Below are 4,338 nucleotides of genomic sequence, written 5' to 3' on the forward strand. Positions count from 1 at the left end.
TTTTGGTCCTTGACTTACTCCTTCAGTCTGACCAAACTAGCATCTAAGTATTGTTTTTCCTTCACTTCCAAAACCAAGGAGGATTCGGAACTACTCTAAACCCCTATACTACCTTCAGCAGAGTCAAACAACCTAACCCCCAATCTAGTCAAACGATGTACATCACGAGCCAACTCTTTCTTACCTTCTACCACATGCGAAACACTACCCATGGACACTCTACTTAGGGCATCCGCCACAATATTGGCCTTGCTCGGATGGTACAGCACACTCATCTCATAGTCCTTTAACAATTCAAACTATCGTCTCTGCCTAAGATTCAATTTTCTCTGCGCAAACACATACTGCAGACTCTTATGATCAGTGAAAACATCAACATGGCCACCATACAAATAGTGTCTCCAGATTTTCAAAGCAAACACAACAGCAGCCAACTCAAGGTCATGGGTAGGGTAATTTTTCTCATGGGGTTTCAACTGTCGAGAAACATAAGCTATCACCTTACCCTTCTGCATCAATACGCAACCCAACCCAACTCTCAAAGCATCACAGTACACCACAAAACCATCAACACCATCAGGCAAAGTCAAAATAAAGGTTGAAGTGAGTCGAGTCTTCAACTCCTGAAAACTCTTCTCACAAGATTCGGACCATTAGAACTTCACTTTCTTTTGGGTCAACCGATTCATAGGAGACGCTATAGAGGAGAAACCCTCAATAAAATGGCGGTAATAGCCAGCTAAACCTAAGAAACTTTGGATATCAGTCGGAGAAATAGGTCTAGGCCAATTTCTAATAGCTTCGGTCTTTTGGGGATCAACTCTAATACCTTTGGAAGAAATGATATGACCCAGAAAAGCAACTGACCTTAGCCAAAACTCACACTTACTAAACTTGGCAAACAACTTGTGATCTCTAAGGGTTTGCAAGACAACTCCGAGATGATCAAAAATTTCATCCTCACTACGGGAGTACACCAGTATATCATCGATGAACACTATGACAAACATATCAAGATATGGTCTGAACACTCGATTCATGAGGTCCATAAAAACTGTTGGGGCGTTAGTTAACCCGAAAGACATAACAAAAAACTCAAAATGACCATAACAAGTTTGGAAAGCAGTTTTTGGGATGACACACTCCCTAACTTTGAGTTGATGATAGCCGAAATGAAGGTCTATCTTTGAGAAATGACTTGCACCTTGCAATTGGTCAAACAAATCATCTATTCTCGGGAGAGGGTACTTATTTTTTATGGTGACTTTATTCAGTTGGTGGTAATCAATGCACATACGCAAAGAGCCATCTTTCTTTCTCACAAACAACACAGAAGCACCCCAAGAAGAAATACTGAGCCTTATGAAACCCTTATTTAGTAGATCTTTGAGTTTCTCTTTCAACTCATTAAGTTCTTCAGGGGCCTATGGTAAGGAGGAATAGAAATGGGCTACATATCGGGAAGAAGATCAATCCCAAACTCTATCTCTCTATCAGGAGGTATGCCTGGGAGATCATCCGAAAAGACATCAAAAAACTCATTGACGACGTTAACAGACTGGAGAGTTGGAGTCTCAGACTTAGTGTCTTTGACTCTAACGAAATGGTAAATACACTCCTTGGAAATAAGCTTTCTAGCTTTGAGGTAAGAGATAAAATGACTCTTGGGTGACACAGAATTCCCAGACCACTCAAACACGGATGCACCCAAAAATTAAAACTTGACCACTCGGGTCCGACAATCAATAGAGGCATAAGAAAAATACAGCCAGTCCATACCCAGAATCACATTAAAATCTACCATGTCTAACTCAATCAGATCAGCCAACAAGACTCTATGAAGAACGGTAACAGGAAACTTTTTATACACTTTCTGGGCAACAATCGAATCACCCACTGGGGTAGAAACTAGGATAGGCTCAGGAATAATCTCAGGACTCATTTCAAAATTCACAGCAATCAAAGGTGTAACATATGAGAAAATGGAACTAGGATCCAATAAAGCATACACATCAAACTGAAATATACGAAGCATACCAGTAACAATATCGAGAGAGTCCTCCTGTTCCTGGTGGGATGGTAAAGCATAGAATATATTTTGGCGCTGCCCGCCAGCATTGCTAGAAGAGGTTCCCTGAGCTGGGGTTGGGCGAGTCGCTGGAACTAGAGTACTAACAGTCTGAGTTTGAGTCTGAGGGCGATAGTCACGACGCCCTTGTCCATCCTGTGGACAATCTCTAACTTTGTGACCCATGTCACCACACCGAAAACAATCCCTCTTCTCACCCCAACACTCATCCGAATGAGCCCTACCATACTTAGGACACAGGGGATGATTTGGCTTACTGCCAGTATTGTACTGGGACCTGGATACATATGACCTACTACCTTGCTCCTACCTACCTCTAGGCATGGGAGAACTAGAAGATGACGGTGCTGGCATAGACGAATGATCCTGATACTGAGGGCGACTCCCTCCCTGCGATCTAGTCTATCCCTGTTCGTGCTGCTCGGATCTAGCTCTCTTATTCCCTTTCATTCTATCTCTCTCCTTAATCTTGTATTCCTCAATCTGTTGGGCATGATTCATCAGCCTAGAAATATTCATCTCACTATTCAGCATAGCAGACCTACACTCCTTAACCACTTAACTAGACACTCCAGTCACAAACTTACTCATACTAGCCCACTTATCAGCCACTAAGTCAAGAGCATTCTTGGACAACTAATTAAACTTTAGACAGTACTCCCTAACAGTCATAGAGCCTTGTCGCAGGTTCATAAACTCTTCCACTTTCGCCTCCCTCATCTCCAAAGGGAAAAACTTATCCAGGAATACATCCTGGAACTCTTGCCATGTTATAGGGACAGCTCTCTCACCTCTACCTTTCCTCCAAGCAACAACTCAGTCATAAGTAAGGTCTTTCAGCCTATACACAACCAACTCCACACTATGTTCCTTAGATACATGCATCACCTGAGTAATCTTCTGCACCTCCTCTAAAAACAATCGTGGATCCTCATCAGACTTAGACGCATAGAATTCCGATGAATTCATCCGCATGGTCACGGATCCTGGTAGTAGCTGAATCACCTCCCTGCTGCTGTGGAGCCGGGGCTGGGTTGGCCTGAACTTGCAGTAACAGCTTGGTCAAACGCCTGAAAGGCTGCCTAAAATTCAGCATGAGACACATTTTCATTCAATGGGTCAGCGGGTTGAGGTTGCTGACCATCATTATTTCTTCTTGCTCGATGTGGAGGCATATTTCTAAAAGAGGAGAGCACAAATCGATAGCAGAGAGAGGCACTTTAAGCATGATAGACTTCTGAAAAAAAGAATCACACTTTTTCCTAAAACGTCTTGTAGCCTCTTGCTTATAGATGTGGCGTGCTACACACCGATGATCAAGACTCTACTTAACGCAGCTTGTCAGACTCCCTAGGACACCTTAAAACCTTAAGCTTTGATACCAAGTTTGTAACGCCCCAGAAAATGAGTCCCGGAGTATCACACGGTGCTTAAGGCTACGAGTAGCCCCAAAATAACCCTTTGAGCCATTTTCATTTAGTTTAACACAAACCAACGGGGTTTCCATAAATAACCCTCAAATATCAACAGAGTAATCATCATTCAAGAATAAAAGAATTTCAGAAAGATAACAAAATACGACTTATTAGTCAACTCCTAACATCTATACTAGTCTGACAAGCCTCTAAGAAAATCAGTAAAACCAGCGAGCCATTAAGACATGCCCCAACTGACTCATACTTAGTTATCAAATGTAAATAATTCCATGAAACCAACATCAGACATCACGTCCTCGGAACATAAGGACTCACCACAACATAGGATGTAGAACAGTATGCCTGAAGAATCACTGTCAAACCTGGAACTGAGCACCTAAACCTATATTTCGATAAAATACAGCCCACATCTGAAGATATGGGTCAGTATCATGGAAAGGAATCGAGTATATGGGGGTGTATGCAGTTGTATAAACATCATTATCATAAATATTTATTAGAAATATGCAAGATATATTAAAGACTCATATAACCCGAAGAAAATCATCATAATCATGAGAAGATGAAATAAGTACAATAACACATGTGAGTCATCGTATAATTTGTCAATCACTTTCAGTTCATCAAGAATATCAATTCTCATAATGTAAATATCATTTAAATCTTTCGAAAGAATAACTTTCACAATTCCACTATCAAATCACTTCACCATTCACCATAGACACAAGGAAACACACACATACTGGGAGATCCTATAACCAACATAAACCATGTGAGCTACATGGAGTCCAACGTGGGTTGTACGTTGGACTC

The sequence above is a fragment of the Capsicum annuum genome, chromosome 12, assembly GCF_002878395.1.
Source record: "Capsicum annuum cultivar UCD-10X-F1 chromosome 12, UCD10Xv1.1, whole genome shotgun sequence".
Classification (NCBI taxonomy): Eukaryota; Viridiplantae; Streptophyta; class Magnoliopsida; order Solanales; family Solanaceae; genus Capsicum; species Capsicum annuum.